Source organism: Choloepus didactylus, chromosome 3, assembly GCF_015220235.1.
Source record: "Choloepus didactylus isolate mChoDid1 chromosome 3, mChoDid1.pri, whole genome shotgun sequence".
Lineage (NCBI taxonomy): Eukaryota > Metazoa > Chordata > Mammalia > Pilosa > Megalonychidae > Choloepus > Choloepus didactylus.
This window is the reverse complement of record NC_051309.1, coordinates 111,144,355-111,168,179: the sequence shown is the minus strand read 5'-3', so window position 1 is coordinate 111,168,179 and position 23,825 is coordinate 111,144,355. Positions and strand designations below refer to the sequence as shown.

At 36.7% G+C, this 23,825-nt stretch overlaps 1 protein-coding gene and 1 long non-coding RNA gene across 5 annotated transcripts in view; one reads left to right on the top strand and one right to left on the bottom strand.

Moving 5' to 3' along the window:
• BANK1 (B cell scaffold protein with ankyrin repeats 1) overlaps positions 1-23,825 on the bottom strand; it is a 340,362-nt gene that overhangs the window by 64,100 nt on the left and 252,437 nt on the right. The window lies entirely within an intron of this gene.
• Positions 14,174-23,825, top strand: part of LOC119529711 — a 34,816-nt gene continuing 25,164 nt past the window's right edge. For both annotated transcript variants that reach the window (XR_005215921.1, XR_005215920.1), the window contains exons 1-2: positions 14,174-14,361; positions 14,481-14,577. This is a non-coding gene — a long non-coding RNA (uncharacterized LOC119529711). The remainder of the gene's footprint in view (positions 14,362-14,480; positions 14,578-23,825) is intronic.

Below are 23,825 nucleotides of genomic sequence, written 5' to 3'. Positions count from 1 at the left end.
TGAAGAGATCAAGATGAAGACGTTGCTTTGCTCACAGTTCATGGCAAATAATGCAGTCAGATTCAAATCCAGAATAACTCAGGGTTTTGGAGGTCATATCTTTGGGACCCAAGTCCAGTGCTGTTTACACTACAACGTGGAACTTCCTTCCCCTGCTAAACCATCCGCAAGTGTAAAGATAAAATTAAATAGACACGGTAAAAGAAAATAGATTTTGGAAATGAAACTTTTTACTCCATGAAGACATCATGTTTGACTACAGCTTAAAGTTCTTCTATTCTAGAAATGAGAACAAAGTTTGAAAAATTTATGTTGGTGGTAAAAATAAATTTGAAATTCATATCCCCCATATTTGAATATTGCAATATTCTGAAAAATAAGAGAGAAAATTATGGAGTTAATTCAACAAAATCTAGTAATCAATGAAAATCATGATATGCAGTTCAGGATGAAGGGTGACCATTATGAGTTTAAAGACCGAGCAATCCCACTACTAGGCATATAGTCAAAAGAACTGAAAGCAGGGACTTCAACAAATACTTGCACACCAATGTTCACACTGGCATTATTCACAATTGTGAAAAGATGGAAGCAACCCAAGCATCCATCAACCGACGAATGGATAAATAAAATCTGGTATATGCGTAAATGGAATATTATTCAGCTTATACATGTGACAACATGGATGAAGCTAAAAGACATCATGTTGGGTGAAATAAGCCACACACAAAAGGACAAATGTTGTATGATCTCACTGATTTGAAATAATTAGAATAAGTAAATTCATAAGTCAAGAATATAGCATATAGGTTATCAGGAGACATGGTGGGGATAGGGAATGGGAAGAAATGTTTTGGAATGATAGAAATGTTTTGGTAATGGATGGTGGTGATGGTAGCACAATATGGTGAACATAATTAACAGCACTGAAATATATATCTGAATGCAATTAAAAGGGGGAAATGTTAGCTTGTATATATGTTAACAGAATAAAAAATTTTAAAAGTATCCACTGAAGTACACCACACAATCCATAAACCCTAAGTTAAACCATGAACTATAGTTAATAGTACAATTATAAAAATATCATCAATTGTAACAAATGTTCCATACAAATGCAAGGTGTTAATAGTACAGTGGTATATGGGAATCTTATATTTTATGCATGACTGTCCTGTATACACACAACTTCTCCAATAAAGAAAAAGAATGATATCTTTGCATATTTCTGCTGATATTAGAAATGTCTGTATTTTATTGTCTATTTACCAGCAATTGAATTTCCAGAAAGTGTAATGCTTTTTAGAGGTGAAACATTTTTACAACGGGTAGACTTAACATATATTTTGATAGATGTAACAAAAAGTGAAATAAAAGTAAAAGTCCACACATTATAGTTACATTTGTCTAAGACTTGAAACAAGAAGATTAAAATTAACTTAAAATTGTGATTTCAGACTACTTTGTTTCCATGGTCCCCATCACCACAGAAAATTTTATATCTATCCTTTCTTTCTTATTTCCTGAATCTTTAGTCAACATTTCAAAGATAATCAAAACACTTAGCCTTTTATCACTGACTTGTCTCTGGAATATAAACTCACTGTTGTTTGACAGCCTCTGTAATCATGATCAATTCTAGTGCAAACCCTACTGATGGGTCATTTGCTAAAACAGAGGTGTCTGATCTGTGCTTGTTTCTTCTGTTACTTTTATCTGATCAAAGAATATCTGCCCAGACATGCATTACCACTTTATCAAATACCTAACATGTGGTGCTCCAGAAACTTCAAGTCTTAGGGATATTTTTCACACTTATGATAATTTACTGATTCTTTTCCAGACTTGTACATTAGTTGAATGCTCCCTTTCTTCTTCTTTCACTTTTTAAAAATGACTAAATGCAAACTACAGAAAGATGGGCATTTATATACTTAGTTAAGTTTTTATTGCATTCTACAACTGTAGCTTCATGAGACATTTTCTTTAGCTAAATAAAATAAGCTTGATTCAGGTGACCCTATGTTAACCTTTTGTGAATTAGAGTTGCACTAGTCAAAAAAGTGTGGGCCAGGTATACTAACAATTAAAATATAGGAAAAGGGACAATTAAATAGATCATATGTAATGGAAAGATTTTCTGTCAGGATGATTAGGGAAAAAATGAATTTAAAATTGTGACATCCTACCCAAAGCCACATAATAATTCATGACTGGGTTAAGAAATTCATGTCACATCTAATATCTATTTCTTGTTATGTTAAATCCATATAAGAAGGGACTGGAAGTTTCCAATTAAGTCTCTTGTTTCTACCTTACTCCATCCTGGAAAGAACAGTCTGGTGTATTGTGTTTTAGGAGATTAGCACCAAAGATAATTTTAAGATGACCATCAGTATCAGCTAGTGTAGTGGCTCTTTGCCCTGTGGGCCCATTAGATCATTTGGGGAGCTTTTATAAACTACTTATTCTCAGATCTCACCTTCATCTAATTAAATTAGAATCTCTAGAGGTGGGCTCCAGCCATTGGTCTTCATTAATGGCTCTGATGGGGATTCTAATGTGTATCCAGGATGAAGAACTACTAGGATAGTGATTACAAGCACAGATATGGAATCAGATAACCCAAATTCAAAGTGGCTCCCAACTATTGATGATGAACAAGTTATTTAACTTTTCTCAGCAATAGTTTTCATCTGAAAATCAAGTATCTTCTTTGGGTTGTCTCAAGGATTAGACTAACTAACTTTTGGCATATCTTAAGTACTGCTACTATTATGCAATGGGGGGGATATTCACCTCACGTATAGGTGAAGAGTGACAGCATATACCAAGCCCTGGCACTGTGTTTCTATTCTAGTACTCCAATATCTGATGGCATTCCAGATTTCCACTATCATATCACTTCCTAAACAAGAAACTAAATTTTTTCTTATTAGGCAATTTGGTATCTTCTTGAAGCAACAGAGCAGTGGGGTTAAAAGCTTGGAATCTGGAGCCAACATCCAAGTTCAAATCTATTAGCTCTGTGATACTGACCAAAACTTAACTTTTCTGTCCCTCAATTTGCTCATCTGTAAATTGGGCTACTAATACGTACACCTCAGAGGAATGTTGTGATGCATGAGTTAATACATATGAAGCATTTATTGTGTTCCTTACACATTGTAAGGGCTCAATAAATGTTATCCATCATGATGGTAATAATGCTAATAATGATGATGGTGGTGGTGTACTCCATTACCAAAGGAGACATCCATAGGTCTCTATTTTCCATGAGTGGAAAAATCTAACACCATGCCAACCAGGTCTTTCAATTTTTCTGGGCTGTTCTCCCACACCATGCCCATTAGAACCAAGTGCGGAGATTAAATTTTCAAGGACAAAGTTTATATCTACCTTGTTTCTCTGCTAGTTCATGTCATTAATGGAAGTAATGATTCAAATCCATAATCACTTTTTGAAAATAGTCTGAAAGGTCATGTCCTACTGATAGCTCACAAGTAGCATCTTCTTTGTACATACATTTGTTTTATAAATATTTCTTGATCATTTATCATAAGGTTATATGTGATCACAGATTGATGTTGGTGTTAGAGGAAAAATTAAGAGAATTCATAGATTAAATCTATGTTTGTAGTTCTTATATGAAAGCTTCTTTTGTGGGTTTTAATCAAAATGTTCTTGATCAGAAACCTTGAATAAAGAGACTTTTGAATTTCCCCAAGGGTGTTGAATATCATCTTTGAACATTTAATATTATTCTCTTAGCATCTTTAATCAATATTTAAGTTTTAAGAAATTTTGCATCACAGACATATCATGTAATTTACAAATTTACTAATTTTGATCATGACTATAGTTACTAATAACTAAAACATCTGTCATATCATTGTGTCAAGGGTCCAATTGGATATCACAATTAGCAGCTGATATTAGGTGCTTACAACTAAAACTGTGGAGGTACTTGTCATAAGGAATTTATTATAATGTATCTCATGTCTGCCAAAAGGCACATAATCTTTTATTGCTTTCTATGCTTTGAGTGTTTTAATTTTTCTACAAACAAGGTATTTTCACATGATTTTTGCTTGACTCAATGTGCCAAAATGTATTTGTATGAATATCAACTCCTGTACTTTCTGAAATAAATACTATCATGACCTGTTGAAAACACCTCAAGGCAAAGCAGGCAATTTATTAACTATGGCTTTTTGAGGCATCACAAGTTGTGTCTTGTGGAAGCAAATAAAATCTCCACAGCTGGCACTGCTGTTTTCTTAATATTTCACAGCCACCACCCAAAAATGCCCTTAGATGATGCTTCTAGCAATGGCTGGGTAATGAAAAAGAAATAAAATGCAGAGGAAAAGTGATTACAGTGGTGATATTTTCCATGGGATTGGAAATGCACATCTTAGGAACTTCAATAGCATTTTCTGTCATGCGCCAATTTTGTTATATATGGAAAAGAATGCTATTGATTTTTTCTTTAACTGATGCCTCAGAGTCCAGCCTGAGAGGGCATTTATGCTGCTGAATTTCTGGTCCTATATACTGAAGGTGGTATCCATTCATACATTCATTCATTTATTCAACAAATAGAAATTGAGCACCTATTATGTGTCAGGCAATATTCTGGATAATAAGGATACAACAGTAAATAAAATATGTTAAAGTGCCTGCCTCTGTGCAGCATCACTCTAGTGAGGGCAGACAGGTAATAAATGAATAAATATATAATATGCCAGGTGATTATGTTTACTATGGAAAAAAAAGAGGGAGATTTGGAGTATCAGAATGGGCTTGTTATTTATAGTTCAAGTAGTTCACATAATATGAATATGAAATTTATGTATATGCAGGTATTTGAACATTTGAACATGAAATATTTACATGTTACTATATACATGAATCATAGTGCCTCTATGTGACTTCTGAGGCTAGGTCATAAAAGTGGTATAGCCTTTCCCTGTCTCTCTCTTGGGATGTTCACTCTTGGACACAGATACCATGCAATGAGGAAGTCCAAAAATATGGAGCGCCTCACCAAATGGAGAGGAATAGAGGCCTCTAGCTCATAGCCCCATCTGAGCTCTTATCCCTGAGCTCCTAATTTCCAGACATGTGAGTGTTCCTTCTTTGAACGTGTATCCTCCAACCCTCTTTGGAAGTGCCCCAGCTGACATCATTTAGAGCAAGGATAAGCCCTGCCTCCATAGCTACTGACTCAAATTGTGGATTTTTGAGCAAAATAAATCATTTTCATGGTTTTAACCCACTCAGTTTTGGGATAGGTGATTACACTGCAATGTATACCAGGACAGTGAATACACATATGCATAACTATTTTGGTTAAAGCTCTGTTGAGTGTGTTCCTTTCAATTTTAAGATTAGATGCCCAATAAAACAACTCAAACTAAGTTGGGTGACTTGGGAAGGGAACCACTGGGCTGCATATCTTAGCTACCAAGAGAACCAACACAGCTCATTTCAGCAGAGTTACAGTCGCAGATGACTGTTAGATTGACTCCTGAGAGACGATCTGGACACTTTCCCTGGAACCGCTTTGGGTGCTGAGTCTAGGTTTTCTAGTGAAGTGATGAACCTGGAGTCAAAAACTGCAGATTGAAGCTGTGCAGATTAGAGATACAGAATTTTGAACAAGTCATTTAACCTCTTAGAGTTACTTTATATATACATATATATGTGTGTGTGTCAATATATTTACATTATTTTCTACCACATGGATTGTGAGGCTTAACAATGATAAATAATGGTAGTATTTTTGAGTGCATACTATGGGGTAGACATCATGCCATGTGCTTTTCACACATTATCACAGTTATTCTTCAAAACTACTCAATTTTTTAGGGACTATTGTAATCTCCATTTTTTACAGATGAAGAAACTGAGTTACAGAGTGATTAAGTAATTTGTCCAAGATCAAATACAAGTATTGGAGTGGGCTTATAAAACCAAGTGTCTTGGATAGCAGACTCATGCTTCTTAATCTCTATGTGGTATATCAAATGAAATCATATACATGAAAGATGTAAAGTGCTGAACATGTTTAAGTGAAAATGAAGCCGTATAGGATTGTACATATGGAAGAAGCAGAAGAGCTATAGAAAATGAAATGAGAGAGAATTTCGGAAAAGCTGTATGCTTCTGGCACTGCCCACATCATCTTTATATGTCGTGAAGCCAAAAAATGGAGGATTTGGGAGAGAGGCAGCCCAAATGCAGCCTTCCTGCCTGGAGCATAGGGCTTCAGAGAGATGAGTTGGAGAACAAACATAAAGGTAGGAAGCAAGGGGCTTCCTTGGAGCCCTATAATTACCCAGATAACATCTTGAAGCTCTGGATTTTGTTTCTAGAGCTTTGTGCTGGAGTGACTCAGGCAGTGACACCATGTCACCTAGTCTGAGTTCATAATGGATGATGCCCAATTTTTTTCCCTATTGGCTACTAGTTCACCCTCTCAGATCCTGAGACTCCTCCTTGGCTTCAGAGCCACTCTGGCCACAATTATTTTGTTTATCACACTTAACTCTTTATGGTCTGTAGCAACTCACTAGAGGCTCAAATCAATCTGTGGTTCACTGCCATCCTCACTCTGACCTTTAATTCTTTCTTTTTGTCATGGGTTCTTAAGCCTGTTTTCTTCTTGTTTTGCACTTTTCTATTATCAGTGGCCTTTAAGTGAAGAAGAGGTGTCAAAAGAAAAAACACTGTGTTTCTTAAGGGATTTCAGTACGTGTTGCCCAAGATCTTATTCAGACTATCTGAGCTCTCCTTGTCTGTGCTTGGGAATGTATGTGCTGCCTTTATTGGCACAGACTTCAGTGTTGCCCCTTTGATTTTCCAGAAACCAGCCTGGGACCACACACACTGCCTTTGTTCCTGTTTTGTGCCTTAGCTTTGGTGTTTTCCAAGGGTCCTGCAATCCACCATTAGTTTTTGCATTTGTCTTTTCCGTCTCAGCATTGACCTCAGCTATTTACCATAACCTCCTAAAAGATCACTTAGGGCTTAGTCTATCAGGTTGGAGCCCCAAATAACTACCCTGCTCCTTGAGAAATCCATATGTAAAAACACAATGCATAACCCCTATAAGCAACCCATTCAGTAGTTGCTCCTTTTTGTATTTGATCCTAGTCTAATCAATTGTCCAAGGCAGAAACCTGGACATTATGCTTGGAGCTTTCAACTCTCTCCTTTACCACTAAATCCCTTAAACACTTAAGCTATCAGCAAATCCTGTCAATTTTACCTCCTGGTCCAGGAACAAACTCATTGCTTACTTGAATTATTGCAACAGCATGTATCTATTTCCTTTTTTCCAGCTTTGCATACCTCTACTTTCTAATCCACAAGGAATCTAAGCTACAGCAAGAGAAATCTTCCTAAAATAAAAATTTAACTGCCACCCTCCTACCCTCTTACTTAACACCCTTCAATGGTTCTTCAATAGATTCAAAACAATGAAGAAAGAATATACATGGCTTAAAAAGTTCCAGGTTTGAACAATACATTCTATGCTCACCCAAATTTACAAGGTCTTTCATTATTTTGCCTCTTCAGCCTTTTCTCTAATTCTGTTTGTTTAAGCCTCAGAGTATATGAGCAATTTCCCTGAAAATGCTATTCCTTCTTTCACTTCTGGGTTTTTGCACATATTATTCCATCTATAGAGATCACTTTCCCCACTCTTTGTCTGGCTGACTCCTTCTTATTCTTCAGATTTCTCAAAAGATTTAGAAATCCTTTTCTTCTTTCCCAAGAATGAGATGTTGAGTTCTCATAGCATTCCATCTTCAGGTCTCTACTAGCACTTGTTCTATATAATTGTTTATTCATATGTTTGTTTCACCAACTGCTTGAAGTTAAGATAATGTTATTATGTTCACTGTTGTATCCTAGTACAAAGCACAGATTCTGGAAAATATTTCTTGGATGACTGAGTGATGAATAAATAAACAAACCTGAACTCTAGTAAAAAAAAGTATTTTTGAAGAGTAGCTATATATCTAGGAAGTTTAAAAATTGTTAGGTGAAGCTTCATGCTTTATTGACATCCATCCTCTCAGAAGGAGGGAGCGTTCATGTGAATTTGTTAAAATTTGTGTTCCTTTCTGAATCTGGAATAAGATGTATTCATGCTCTTTTGCATTGGTTTCATTAGCTTAGGAAACTGCAGCGTTGGCAGCCCCTGCTATGAATACCCTAAGTGGGAGCCAGAGAATTTCAAGATCCTTTCATGATGTAGTTCTATTTAGCTGGGAAATGAAGCTGGGAAATGAAGTAAGAATATTATTAGAAGTAGTTACTATTTGCCAATGATAGGAATAGTAACCAATCTATTGTGAGCTTCACTTTGGTTATGGAGAAGATGTAGTCAGTGATTTATATAAATGTTTTGGAAGATGTGATTTAAAACAAAATTATATAAACTTCAAAACATAAATGTTTCAGGAAGATTTCAAGAGCCTATGCATATTACAGAAAGAGCTTTTTACCATCGGACAAATTAACTTAATGAAAATAAACACTTTTTTTCTATACCTCAAATGAAGCTACTCTTAAAAAGAAAGCCATTTTCTTAAACAAACTAGGAATAGAAAGGAGGTGATCATAAAGTGATAAAAGATAACAACACCAACGAAAACCTTATAGTAAACATCATGCATAATGTTGCAACACAATGGCGTAAAAGAAGGCTTCTTGCTATCACTGCTTCTTTTCAAGATTGTTCTGGTGGTCTTAGTAAAATAAGGCAAGAAAAATAATTTGTCAGGATTAATAAGAATGCTTAGGAATGTTACTGGATACAAAACTAATACAAAAATCAATTGCATTTCTATATACCTTTGATAAAAACTAGAAAATGGGAACAAGTAAATATACCATTTAAATAGCATAAAAAATAGAGAGTTTTTAGGAACAAATGTGACAAAACATGTACAGAATGCAAGAACTGTATGTTGAAAATAATGAAATTTAGTTGAAAGATATCATAAAAGATCTAAATAAATATAGACATGGTCTACATCTGTCATTGATTAATCATAATAATCAGACCTGTTGTTCTTCCCCCGATGCTGTATCCATGACTTTTGTCATTTTACTCTGCAGTTCCACTCACTATAGAGGTGAAATCCATTTCACCACCAGCTTATATTGAGTCCAAGGATGTGATTTGTTGTGGCCAATGTGTGTGCAGTGGGCTGATCTTCAAAGATCTCACATACTACTCTCCAGACTTTGTGAATATGTTACCTTATATGGCAAAAGGGAATTTGTAAACGTGATTAAGTTAAGGATCTTTAGATAGGGAGGTTGTTTTGGATCATCTTGGTGGGCCTGATGTAATTACAAAGGTTCTTATAAGAGAAAAGAAGGCAATATGAAGACAGAGCTGAGAGCACTTTGAAGATGTGATCCTGCTGGCTTTAAAGATGGAGAAAGGGGTCAGGAGCTAAGGAATGCAAGGAAAGTGGGCAGCCTCTAGAAGATGAAAAAAGCAAGGATTCTCCCCTAGAATCTTCAGAAGGAATCAGCGCTGTGGTTATTTGACTTTAGCCCAGTGAAACTGATTTTGAACTTCTGCCCTCCAGAACTGTAAGAGAACAGACTTGTGTTGTTTTAAGCCACCAAATGGTAATTTGTTACAGCAGTAATAAGACACTGATACAGCGTGTAAACAGAGCTGCACTTGTAAAGGCTTAACAAAGTGCTTGCCTATTTCTATTTCTGCTCTGGCTCCTCTGCCACTACCATGGGATCAATCTCTGTTTAGCCAGCTCACAGCCAGGTAAAAGGAGCTCAGGAGAAATGGGACAATGAAGAGAATCAAAGAAATCTTAAAAAAAAAAAAAAAAAAAAATTCTAATTCACATACAAATAGTTAAGATAGAGTATGGTATTTATAAAATTAGAGCACAAACTTTAAAATTGAATCATTAAGAGAAGTAAAGAAGATTCTGGAAAATTAAAACCATGATGAAAATAAGGAAAAACTCAGTGGAATATTGAAAGATAAATTTTTAAAAAATCTCCTAGAAACAAAATAAAGAGGTGAAAGGGATGAAAAAATTAAAGGATTAGCCTAGAAGAATGATTACCTGAATAATACAATTTCTGGGATGAGAGAAGAGAGAAAATAAAGGGAAGGAAATTATCAAAGAAATAATTTATTAAAATATCTACAAATTAAAGGACATGCATTTTATATTGAGAGAACTCTACTAAGTAGCCAGCAAAAGTTATGAAAAAAGATCCAAACCATGGCATATCCTGATAAAATCTGGAACAACACTGAAACTAGAAGCAATGGCACAGTCTTAAAATTTCTAGGAGAAAATGATTCCCAAACTAGACTTTCATATGCAGCCAAATTCTTAAAGTAAGGGTGGGCTCAGAAAACAGATATTTTCAGCCCTACGATCCTCAAAATATTTTATGTTCCATGCATCCTTTGCTCAGAATGTTTCTGAAAAATATGCTCCTCTAAAATGAGGGAGTAAAACAGGATCCAGGAACCAGGGAATTCAAATGTGAGAGAGATAATTAGTAACCTAAGGATAATGAAGCTGGGTGATGCTAGCAGGCCCAGAAAGCAATCAGCGTATATTAGAGTAGGACAGCTCCTGGAAAAGATGAATTTGATGGATCATCTGATGAGTTTAAATGTATTGGTGAGATTTAAACTAGGGTCAGAGTGCTTGGTATGAATTATTGACAGAGATATAGGGTATTAAGCAAGCAAGCAATCAACAATAAAACTGAATCGTACTAACTATAAGGAAAACAAAAAAGATGAACAAGAGAGCAAATGTAATAATTTTTCTCCATCTAGAGTAAACACTGAATACTGATGTAACCCAAACAAATGCTATAACTGTATTTAGAAGTTGGGATGGGGGATAAAGTGGGGAGAGAGTATGTTTGGATGGAGATGTGCATGAAAAGAGTTAAATTCTCATATTCTGTAGCAGCAAATCAATAGATGATATCTAAAAATAATAATGAAAAGCAAATAGTATAGACTATTTATCTAGAGATGTGAATGCAAATATCAAAAGGGCAGCGCAAAGAAATGAATGTGGGTACCTCTGGAGCATCAATAACACAGGAGAAGGGACAGATAACTACTGTTTTCTGTTATAAACCTTGCAAAATTATTTGGCTTTTCAACTGTATCTGTATAAAACTTGCATATAGTAACGTAATTTTTAGAACTTTGTTCTAGCTTAACTCTCATTATGAAATCAAAGGAATTTAAAAATAGAAGAAATTTGAGAATGATAAAATTTCTGTTGATATAGTGAAAAAAAAACCAGCATAGGAATCAGGCAAAATGATTTTCTGCCTTGTCAGTAATGAAATGAGTACTTTTCCTCATCTATAAAATGAAGGAATTGGACTAATTTATCTCTAAAGCCCCATTAGCTCTAACATTCTGTTTCTCTTATTGTGATGTTGTGAACGATGTACAACAGTATGCGGCTTGCATCCTTTTTATTTTTTATTGCCATGAAGCATTTAAAAAAATAAAACATCATTGATTCTATCAATTAATTAGGAAAACAAATTATTGCTAACATAAGACAGATGGTTAAACTCTCACAAAGTAGAGTGTGTAGGATAGCGGACAATCCTGTCCCAAGATAAAAGGGTCTTTTAGGAGGGAATCCCAGCTTTTACAGAAATTCTCTGTTTCCTTTCTGTCAGGAATAGTACATGAACTGCAATGAGCATTTCTGTGGCATACAGCACAATTGCCCCTGCATTCTTGATATTCTAGGTGACAAACAAAAAGCTAAATAAAATAAATCATTCTTTAATTGGAATTTAACAGAACATCCTCTTCTTTGAAAAAATTCTGAAAGAAATTTTCTTTCCTGTTATTACAGAGCCTTTTAAAACATCAACTTTTAATCCAAACATGTACCATAAAGTATTAAAGCTGGAAGGACTATAGGCCAACCTGTTCATCTCAGATAAAGAGAGAACCTAGTGTGGTAAGTGCTGTGCCCAAGGTTTCACACACTCAGTGACTGGTGGCACTGCCAGGGTCAGGACCCCGGTCTCAGACTCCATGACACCATGTTGGTAGAGATGAAACTACCTAATATAGCCAATATGAACTCATTAGTAAAGGTAAAACAAAAATAAATTTGAAAAAAACAAGCAAACATAAAAATACTAGGAAAAGCTCAATCTGCAAGTTCTTGGTAGATCTTAGAGAAAAGAAAATCCAGAAAGCATTTAACCAAAAGCTTTACATCATCTACCGTGTTGTGCCAGCTTTGTAATTTGGCAGAAACAAAGCCTATTCCCTGTAATCAAACACCCTGGCTAGGATTCTGGGTCATAATAAATTAATGAAGTGAGTTTCTCCTCTCTATTAGATTATCAGTGGCTATCATTTTCCAAGACAGAGATCATAAAACACCATAGAAGAAAATGCTCTATCAGCTAGCATGACTTTCGTGCCAAGTAATTATTAATGCTGGAAAGGAAATATGCTGGATCAGCTTTGGTAATATATTTAAAAACCTCAGGCACTGAAAGTCTCTACATCCTCATGCTCCAATTTACCACACCTACTCACTCAGCTGTATTTCTTTCTCTCTTCCTATTGCTTGCTGTAACAGAGAATTCTAGAAGGAAAACTGGAAAGTTTGTATATATATATATTTAAAACATAATTTGGAATGGTTTTAAAGGTATTTTATTTTATTTTTTTTTAATCATCATTTTATTGAGATATATTCACATACCACGCAGTCATACAAATTAAAGGTATTTTAAAGACTAGTAATTCAAGAAAGAATGAAGTAAATTGCCTGAAAGAAACCATGATTGCTACTGTTAGTGAAAAAGCATTAGAAGACCATATAAAACTTTTTCCACTAGTTTTAGGGCTACTGTCTGTCCTGCCTCAGAGTTACTGCCATATTCTTTCAAATTATGCATGAAGACATGCATAGTTACAACTACTTATTTGGGAAAATCCTTTGCAGAATCAATGACTAGATTCACAGTTAAAAGATTCCATAATAATTGTGATTTAGAAAGATGGAAAATAACCTACCGACTTTGTAATAACTTGACTGTGCTTTTGAGAGTAGTCTGGATTAAAAAGTTTGGAGGACAAACCACAGTTCCTGAGGGGATTGTGGACCCACACCTCCATTCAGATTTGGACTATCTATTGGGTGACCAACCATTCGGTTTGCTTGAGACTCTCCTGGTTTTAGAAAGCCCTGAATGCCTAGAAATCCCTCAGTGCCATGCTAACCAGGAAAGTTGGCCACTTATTATACAAAGTGTTGTTGTTTTCTCAGATGCCATCCTTAGATCTCTGAGTATTGGGGGGAATTTTTTTCCCATAAAATAAAAGCACATACTTGAATCTTAAAGGGCATTTATTTCTGTAACCTTTTGATGTTAGCATGTCATCTTGCATATTTTAGGAGCTTGGGGGAAATGTACCATCTTGCTCTTTATTTATTTGCCATTTAAATGTTTCACCAGAAGCCAGGTGGGGAGGAGCGATGTGCAGAATGAGCCATGCTCAAAAGAGATACGTAAAAAGAAAAACAAATCCTCAACAATGCTGCCATGCTCTATTCTAATATAGTTTCCATGAAACTGTGCCTGTCATTCTTTTGTCTTTAAATACAAGCTCCACTAAAACGACTGATCAGAAATGTTAAAAAACAAAAACAAAAACAAAAAAAATCAGAATTTAAAATCACGGAATCTAAGATATTCTTGGTTGAATGAAAAGAAAGGCTGGTCCCCATATTTCCTAGGCCAGGGTTTGTGTGTTTTTGTTGGGAGGGGGGATTTACCAACAAAGACCTACATTATTTTGTAGCCCTATTCTTTAAAGACTGGGTCTGCTGAAGAGAAAGAGATGGACACAACTATATATGTATGTATATATATATATACACACACACACACACACAAACACCCCAATACGTAGTCTTTCTGCATACTTGAAAGTCCTACTTTGTGGATTTTTCTTTTCACATACACAGGAAACTGGTCTGTGTAAAGCACATGTTGAATGTGGCCTTATAAGGGCCTTATAGCATAGTTGAAGCTTGTATGCATCTGAGTTCCAAATTCTCACTTGTCTGTGGGCCAACAAAGCCATTTCCTGTGTTCATTTTGAAAGACAGAATGTCAGTAACAATGATACTCCTGCAGAAAAAGAAGACATTTTCAGCTTCTCCCTCTCTTTCTCTCTCTCTCCAATTAGATCAACAAATGTACAAAGTGAACAAAGAACAATTTACCTACCCAAGAAAATAAAGAGCTCATTTGGGACACTGTGCATGGGTAAGCCTACTATTTTAGTCATTGATTTGTCTTTCAAGTGATTCCTATTTTAAATTGGATGCCATCATGGTTGCAAAACCTGTTCTAATCAACTCACACAAAATTTGTTTTCTTTCAAGAGGCAAACGAGACAGGTTCTCACAGGTTACAGCCCAAGGAAAAGAAGGGTTAGGAGTATGGGCTTTGGAGTCAGATGGAACCAGATTCAAATCCCAGGTTAGTCCTTCACTAGTTGTGTAGGATTTGGGGAGTTTTATAACCATCCTAAGCCTTGGTTTTAACATATACAAAATGAGGTAATATTGTTTAATTAATGGTTGTAATAAAGATTGACATCCTAATATATGAAAGTGCCTAGAATGGCAACTTGCATTGACCAAGTGTTCAATATATGGAAGCTATTATTAGAGAAATCATTTTTACTTAAATTTCTTGAATATTTAATACATGCTGAGCAGTGTTCACAGCACTCTACATGAATTAACTCATTATCCTTGTAAGAACCTTATGAGTTAAATACCACTGTCATCCCAACTTTATAGATAAGAAAAAGGACACAAAGATAAATTAATTGCCCTAAATTTTCTTGCATAAAGAATTTGTATTTGTTGTTCTTAAACGTTTCAGTATACCTTGTGTTCTGTGGATAACTTTGTGAAAGTTTATCAAGGTGTAAAAGTCATTTTTAATAGTCAGGCCAGGATTTGAACATGGGATGTTTGGGTTTAAATGTTCTTTGCTTAACCACTGTATATACTATTTTTTGGAGATACCATGATTCTCCTAAAAGATTTGTGTGGAAATATATATTCCATTTTTTTTTTTTTTTACATGTCAGACAGTTTGCAAACGACAGTTCTTATTCTGTGAAGTTTGCAAATGACAATGTTTAGTCCTATAAGGAATACAATAGCAATCCTGTAAGGAACATATAAACAATGGTGAATATGAAGGGAGGTGAAAATGAAGGGAGGTGTCTGGGAACTCATGGGGGAAAGGCTACATATTTATTAGACATTTGAAGAGTCTCCACAGGATGCAATGTATTTTGTAGCATTGAAAGACATCAAAATAGAAATTCTTAATGTGAGAAAAAGAATCATAAAATGATGTGTTTTCACAGTTAGAGTCAAGGAGTACTGCTTTTGTTTGTTGTGTTTTGATTTTTGTTTTTTATAAGCTGAAAAAGAAAAAAAATAATTTTTTCTTATAAATCCAAGAATGCTTAGGGTTATCTCTAATTATATGTCAATATCCTCTAAAATCACAAACACTGAGAGGCGGGGCAAGATGGCAGACTGGTGAGCTGTATGTTTTAGTTACTCCTCCAGGAAAGTAGGTAAAAAGCCAGGAACTGCGTGGACTGGACACCACAGAGCAATCTGTCTTTGGGCATACTTCATACAACACTCATGAAAACGTGGAACTGCTGAGATCAGCGAAATCTGTAAGTTTTTGCGGCCAGGGGACCCGCGCCCCTCCCTGCCAGGCTCAGTCCCGGGGGAGGAGGGGCTGTCAGCTCCAGGAAGGAGAAGGGAGAATTGCAGTGGCTGCTCTTACCGGAAACTCATTCTACTGATTCAAACTCCAACCATAGATAGACTGAGGCCAGACACCAGAGACTCTGAGAGCAGCCAGCCCAGCAGAGAGGAGACAGGCATAGAAAAAAAACAACACGAAAAACTCCAAAATAAAAGCAGAGGATTTTTGGAGTTCTGGTGAACACAGAAAGGGGAAGGGCGGAGATCAGGCCTTGAGGCGCATATGCAAATCCCGAAGCAAGGCTGATCTCTCTGCCCTGGGCACTTTTCCTTAATGGCCCTGGTTGCTTTGTCTATTAGCATTTCAATAACCCATTAGATCTCTGAGGAGGGCCGTTTTTTGTTTTTTTTTTTTTTTTAAATCCTTTTTGCTTTTTCTAAAACAATTACTCTAAGAAGCTCAATACAGAAAGCTTCAAAGAATTGAAATTTGGGCACGTCAAGTCAAGAGCAGAACTAAGAGAGCTCTGAGACAAAAGGCAATAATCCAGTGGCTGAGAAAATTCACTAAACAACACAACTTCCCAAGAAAAGGGGGGTGTCCGCTCACAGCCACCATCCTGGTGGACAGGAAACACTCCTGCCCAGCGCCAGCCCCATAGCCCAGAGCTGCCCCAGACAACCCAGTGTGACGGAAGTGCTTCAAATAACAGGCACACACCACAAAACTGGGCGTGGACATTAGCCTTCCCTGCAACCTCAGCTGAATGTCCCAGAGCTGGGAAGGGGGAGCAGTGTGAATTAACAGAGCCCCATTCAGCCATCATTTGAGCAGACTGGGAGCCTCCCAACACAGCCCAGCAGCCCAGAACTGCCCTGGGGGGACGGCACTCACCTGCGACATAGCACAGTCATCCCTCAACAGAGGACCCGGGGTGCACAGCCTGGAAGAGGGGCCCACTTGCAAGTCTCAGGAGCCATACGCCAATACCAAAGACTTGTGGGTCAGTGGCAGAGACAAACTGTGGCAGGACTGAACTGAAGGATTAGACTATTGCAGTAGCTTTAAAACTCTAGGATCATCAGGGAGATTTGATTGTTAGGGCCACCCCCCCTCCCCGACTGCCCAGAAACACGCCCCACATACAGGGCAGGCAACACCAACTACACACGCAAGCTTGGGACACCAGTTGGGCCCCACAAGACTCACTCCCCCACTCACCAAAAAGGCTAAGCAGGGGAGATCTGGCTTGTGGAGAACAGGTGGCTCGTGGACGCCACCTGCTGGTTAGTTAGAGAAAGTGTACTCCACGAAGCTGTAGATCTGATAAATTAGAGATAAGGACTTCAACTGGTCTACAAACCCTAAAAGAACCCTATCAAGGTCAGCAAATGCCACGAGGCCAAAAACAACAGAAAATTATAAAGCATATGAAAAAACCAGACGATATGGATAACCCAAGCCCAAGCACCCAAATCAAAAGACCAGAAGAGACACACCTAGAGCAGCTACTCAAAGAACTAAAGATGAACAATGAGACCCTAGTACGGGATATGAAGGAAATCAAGAAGACCCTAGAAGAGCATAAAGAAGACATTGCAAGACTAAATAAAAAAATGGATGATCTTATGGAAATTAAAGAAACTGTTGACCAAATTAAAAAGATTCTGGACACTCATAGTACAAGACTAGAGGAAGTTGAACAACGAATCAGTGACCTGGAAGATGACAGAATGGAAAATGAAAACATAAAAGAAAGAATGGGGAAAAAAATTGAAAAACTCGAAATGGACCTCAGGGATATGATAGATAATATGAAACGTCCGAATATAAGACTCATTGGTGTCCCAGAAGGGGAAGAAAAGGGTAAAGGTCTAGGAAGAGTATTCAAAGAAATTGTTGGGGAAAACTTCCCAAATCTTCTAAACAACATAAATACACAAATCATAAATGCTCAGCGAACTCCAAATAGAATAAATCCAAAAAAACCCACCCCGAGACATATACTGATCACACTGTCAAACATAGAAGAGAAGGAGCAAGTTCTGAAAGCAGCAAGAGAAAAGCAATTCACCACATACAAAGGAAACAGCATAAGACTAAGTAGTGACTACTCAGCAGCCACCATGGAGGCGAGAAGGCAGTGGCACGATATATTTAAAATTCTGAGTGAGAGGAATTTCCAGCCAAGAATACTTTATCCAGCAAAGCTCTCCTTCAAATTTGAGGGAGAGCTTAAATTTTTCACAGACAAAGAAATGCTGAGAGAATTTGCTAACAAGAGACCTGCCCTACTGGAGATACTAAAGGGAGCCCTACAGACAGACAAACAAAGACAGGACAGAGAGACTTGGAGAAAGGTTCAGTACTAAAGAGATTCGGTATGGGTACAATAAAGGATATTAATAGAGAGAGGGAAAAATATGGCAAACATAATCCAAAGGATAAGATGGCCGATTCAAGAAATGCCTTCACGGTTTTAACGTTGAATGTAAATGGATTAAACTCCCCAATTAAAAGATATAGATTCGCAGAATGGATCAAAAAAAATGAACCATCAATATGTTGCATACAAGAGACTCATCTTAGACACAGGGACACAAAGAAACTGAAAGTGAAAGGATGGAAAAAAATATTTCATGCAAGCTACAGCCAAAAGAAAGCAGGTGTAGCAATATTAATCTCAGATAAAATAGACTTCAAATGCAGGGATGTTTTGAGAGACAAAGAAGGCCACTACATACTAATAAAAGGGGCAATTCAGCAAGAAGAAATAACAATCGTAAATGTCTATGCACCCAATCAAGGTGCCACAAAATACATGAGAGAAACACTGGCAAAACTAAAGGAAGCAATTGATGTTTCCACAATAATTGTGGGAGACTTCAACACATCACTCTCTCCTATAGATAGATCAACCAGACAGAAGACCAATAAGGAAACTGAAAACCTAAACAATCTGATAAATGAATTAGATTTAACAGACATCTACAGGACATTACATCCCAAATCAACAGGATACACATACTTTTCTAGTGCTCACGGAACTTTCTCCAGAATAGATCATATGCTGGGACATAAAACAAGCCTCAATAAATTTAAAAAGATTGAAATTATTCAAAGCACATTCTCTGACCACAATGGAATACAATTAGAAGTCAATAACCATCAGAGACTTAGAAAATTCACAAATACCTGGAGGTTAAACAACACACTCCTAAACAATCAGTGGGTTAAAGAAGAAATAGCAAGAGAAATTGCTAAATATATAGAAACGAATGAAAATGAGAACACAACATACCAAAACCTATGGGATGCAGCAAAAGCAGTGCTAAGGGGGAAATTTATAGCACTAAACGCATATATTAAAAAGGAATAAAGAGCCAAAATCAAAGAACTAATGGATCAACTGAAGAAGCTAGAAAATGAACAGCAAACCAATCCTAAACCAAGTACAAGAAAAGAAATAACAAGGATTAAAGCAGAAATAAATGACATAGAGAACAAAAAAACAATAGAAAGGATAAATATCACCAAAAGTTGGTTCTTTGAGAAGATCAACAAGATTGACAAGCCCCTAGCTAGACTGACAAAATCAAAAAGAGAGAAGACCCATATAAACAAAATAATGAATGAAAAAGGTGACATAACTGCAGATCCTGAAGAAATTAAAAAAATTATAAGAGGATATTATGAACAACTGTATGGCAACAAACTGGATAATGTAGAAGAAATGGACAATTTCCTGGAAACATATGAACAACCTAGACTGACCAGAGAAGAAATAGAAGACCTCAACCAACCCATCACAAGCAAAGAGATCCAATCAGTCATCAAAAATCTTCCCACAAATAAATGCCCAGGGCCAGATGGCTTCACAGGGGAATTCTACCAAACTTTCCAGAAAGAACTGACACCAATCTTACTCAAACTCTTTCAAAACATTGAAAAAAATGGAACACTACCTAATTCATTTTATGAAACTAACATCAATCTAATACCAAAACCAGGCAAAGATGCTACAAAAAAGGAAAACTACCGGCCAATCTCCCTAATGAATATAGATGCAAAAATCCTCAACAAAATACTTGCAAATCGAATCCAAAGACACATTAAAAAAATCATACACCATGACCAAGTGGGGTTCATTCCAGGCATGCAAGGATGGTTCAACATAAGAAAAACAATCAATGTATTACAACACATTAAAAACTCGAAAGGGAAAAATCAATTGATCATCTCAATAGATGCTGAAAAAGCATTTGACAAAATCCAACATCCCTTTTTGATAAAAACACTTCAAAAGGTAGGAATTGAAGGAAACTTCCTCAACATGATAAAGAGCATATATGAAAAACCCACAGCCAGCATAGTACTCAATGGTGAGAGACTGAAAGCCTTCCCTCTAAGATCAGGAACAAGACAAGGATGCCCGCTGTCACCACTGTTATTCAACATTGTGCTGGAAGTGCTAGCCAGGGCAATCCGGCAAGACAAAGAAATAAAAGGCATCCAAATTGGAAAAGAAGAAGTAAAACTGTCATTGTTTGCAGATGATATGATCTTATATCTAGAAAACCCTGAGAAATCAACGATACACCTACTAGAGCTAATAAACAAATTTAGCAAAGTAGCGGGATACAAGATTAATGCACATAAGTCAGTAATGTTTCTATATGCTAGAAATGAACAAACTGAAGAGACACTCAAGAAAAAGATACCATTTTCAATAGCAACTAAAAAAATCAAGTACCTAGGAATAAACTTAACCAAAGATGTAAAAGACCTATACAAAGAAAACTACATAACTCTACTAAAAGAAATAGAAGGGGACCTTAAAAGATGGAAAAATATTCCATCTTCATGGATAGGAAGGCTAAATGTCATTAAGATGTCAATTCTACCCAAACTCATCTACAGATTCAATGCAATCCCAATCAAAATTCCAACAACCTACTTTGCAGACTTGGAAAAGCTAGTTATCAAATTTATTTGGAAAGGGAAGATGCCTCGAATTGCTAAAGACACTTTAAAAAAGAAAAACGAAGTGGGAGGACTTACACTCCCTGACTTTGAAGCTTATTATAAAGCCACAGTTGCCAAAACAGCATGGTACTGGCACAAAGATAGACATATAGATCAATGGAATCGAATTGAGAATTCAGAGATAGACCCTCAGATCTATGGCCGACTGATCTTTGATAAGGCCCCCAAAGTCACCGAACTGAGCCATAATGGTCTTTTCAACAAATGGGGCTGGGAGAGTTGGATATCCATATCCAAAAGAATGAAAGAGGACCCCTACCTCACCCCCTACACAAAAATTAACTCAAAATGGACCAAAGATCTCAATATAAAAGAAAGTACCATTAAACTCCTAGAAGATAATGTAGGAAAACATCTTCAAGACCTTGTATTAGGAGGCCACTTCCTAGACTTTACACCCAAAGCACAAGCAACAAAAGAGAAAATAGATAAATGGGAACTCCTCAAGCTTAGAAGTTTCTGCACCTCAAAGGAATTTCTCAAAAAGGTAAAGAGGCAGCCAACTCAATGGGAAAAAATTTTTGGAAACCATGTATCTGACAAAAGACTGATATCTTGCATATACAAAGAAATCCTACAACTCAATGACAATAGTACAGACAGCCCAATTATAAAATGGGCAAAAGATATGAAAAGACAGTTCTCTGAAGAGGAAATACAAATGGCCAAGAAACACATGAAAAAATGTTCAGCTTCACTAGCTATTAGAGAGATGCAAATTAAGACCACAATGAGATACCATCTAACACCGGTTAGAATGGCTGCCATTAAACAAACAGGAAACTACAAATGCTGGAGGGGATGTGGAGAAATTGGAACTCTTATTCATTGTTGGTGGGACTGTATAATGGTTCAGCCACTCTGGAAGTCAGTCTGGCAGTTCCTTAGAAAACTAGAGATAGAGCTACCATTCGATCCAGCGATTGCACTTCTCGGGATATACCCGGAAGATCGGAAAGCAGTGACACGAACAGATATCTGCACGCCAATGTTCATAGCAGCATTATTCACAATTGCCAAGAGATGGAAACAACCCAAATGTCCATCAACAGATGAGTGGATAAATAAAATGTGGTATATACACACGATGGAATACTACGCGGCAGTAAGAAGGAACGATCTGGTGAAACATATGACAACATGGATGAACCTTGAAGACATAATGCTGAGCGAAATAAGCCAGGCACAAAAAGAGAAATATTATATGCTACCACTAATGTGAACTTTGAAAAATGTAAAACAAATGGTTTATAATGTAGAATGTAGGGGATCTAGCAGTAGAGAGCAATTAAGGAAGGGGGAACAATAATCCAAGAAGAACAGATAAGCTATTTAACGTTCTGGGGATGCCCAGAAATGACTATGGTCTGTTAATTTCTGATGGATGTAGTAGGAACAAGTTCACTGAAATGTTGCTATAGTATGTAACTTTCTTGGGGTAAAGTAGGAACATGTTGGAAGTTAAGCAGTTATCTTAGGTTAGTTGTCTTTTTCTTACTCCCTTGCTATGGTCTCTTTGAAATGTTCTTTTATTGTATGTTTGTTTTCTTTTTAACTTTTTTTTTCATACAGTTGATTTGAAAAAAGAAGGGAAAGTTAAAAAAAAAAAAAAGAAAAAAGACAAACAAGGAAAAAAAAAAAAAAAAAACAAAAAAAACAAAAAAAAAAAAACGATGTAGTGCCCCCTTGAGGAGCCTGTGGAGAATGCAGGGGTATTCGCCTACCCCACCTCCATGGTTGCTAACATGACCACAGACATAGGGGACTGGTGGTTTGATGGGTTGAGCCCTCTACCATAAGTTTCACCCTTGGGAAGACGGTTGCTGCAAAGGAGAGGCTAGGCCTCCCTGTATTTGTGCCTAAGAGTCTCCTCCTGAATGCCTCTTTGTTGCTCAGAGGTGGCCCTCTCTGTCTGGCTAAGCCAACTTGAAAGGTGAAATCACTGCCCTCCCCCCTACGTGGGATCAGACACCCAGGGAAGTGAATCTCCCTGGCAACGTGGAATATGACTCCCGGGGAGGAATGTAGACCCGGCATCGTGGGATGGAGAACATCTTCTTGACCAAAAGGGGGATGTGAAAGGAAATGAAATAAGCTTCAGTGGCAGAGAGATTCCAAAACGAGCCGAGAGATCACTCTGGTGGGCACTCTTACGCACACTTTAGACAACCTTTTTTAGGTTCTAAAGAATTGGGGTAGCTGGTGGTGGATACCTGAAACTATTAAACTACAACCCAGAACCCATGAATCTCGAAGACAGTTGTATAAAAATGTAGCTTATGAGGGGTGACAGTGGGATTGGGAATGCCATAAGGACCAAACTCCACTTTGTCTAGTTTATGGATCGATGTGTAGAAAAGTAGGGGAAGCAAACAAACAGACAAAGGTACCTAGTGTTCTTTTTTACTTCAATTGCTCTTTTTCACTCTAATTATTATTCTTGTTATTTTTGTGTGTGTGCTAATGAAGGTGTCAGGGATTGATTTAGGTGATGAATGTACAACTATGTAATGGTACTGTAAACAATCGAAAGTACAATTTGTTTTGTATGACTGCGTGGTATGTGAATATATCTCAATAAAATGATGATTAAAAAAAAAAAAAAAAAAAAAAAAAAAAAAACAAACACTTTATTTTTCCACTAATGCAGTTATTATTAAAGTCTGAGGCTGAACAGTATATGGATCTCCTCCAGGAAGCTTTCCCATGAAATGTGTAATCAGAAAATCATATAGATAGAACTCTAGTAAAATGGTAGGTAGAGATGTCATACTTTTGAAAGCTATGCTGATTTTGCCATTTAAAGCAATCACTCTGCGGATGAGGAAAATTTGGAGGTGCCAGGGTGGGGAATAATCAATAATCACATTATATTAAAAATTTGATACTAATTTGTTTGGCCGTTTTCCTTCTGCCTATCTCTGTCTATTTTCTCC